Raw genomic sequence first — 797 nt, 5'->3', positions numbered from 1 at the left:
CCGGTCGCCCCCTCCCCCACGCTCCCCGGTTTCTGTTTCCAGCCACTTTTCCAGCCGCTAGACCTTGTTGGAATGTAAAGAATGTAATTTATCGGGAATTCACTGGCCCATACTTGCCTTTCACTGCTACGAACGACATATCTATAAATATATATATAAATATGGGTTGTTTTCGGACTGGACTACAGTGATTCACTTTCTCTGTTTTTGTTAGAGTTTATTTTATTTGCTGGTGTCGGAGAATCCGCGTGAGAGTGATTTTTTGCTTACAATTAAAGGTGAAATGGCTTTATCCAGCCCGGCTTCGCAGCTTTGCTTCCCCCCCCACACCTCCTCCAAAAATCCCCCACCGGACCCGCGCCTTGTCCCCGAGCCCGGGTCCCTGCAGATGGCGGTGCTGCTCCGAGGAGGATGCGGAGCCCTTCCCCGCCTTCCTCCCGCCCCGGCCGGGCTGTGCTGGGGGCCCGCAGGGCGTGTGCGAGCCGAGCCGGGCCGGGACAGCACTGCCCGAGTCCCGGTCCCGGTCCCGGTCCCGATCTCAGCACGATGTGAGCGCTCCCGCACCATGTCCCGGCAGCGAGGTACGGGGGGTCCAAAGGGATGCGAGGCTGGCGAGGGGGGGACAAACCTCAAAAGGGGGGGAAAGAGGGTTCAGCGCGAGGCGGAGGCTGCGTGGGGGTGCCCACGCGGGTGCGGCTGGGTGTGGAGTGCCCGTGAGGGCGTGGAAGGGAAAAAGGGGTGAGAGGGAGGAGGAGAGGGTGGAAAAGGGGTGCGGGGGGCTGCAGGATGGCTGCTGG

Source organism: Corvus brachyrhynchos, unplaced genomic scaffold (genome assembly GCF_000691975.1).
Source record: "Corvus brachyrhynchos isolate BGI_N302 unplaced genomic scaffold, ASM69197v1 scaffold150, whole genome shotgun sequence".
Taxonomy (NCBI): Eukaryota; Metazoa; Chordata; class Aves; order Passeriformes; family Corvidae; genus Corvus; species Corvus brachyrhynchos.
This window is presented reverse-complemented; position numbering follows the sequence as displayed.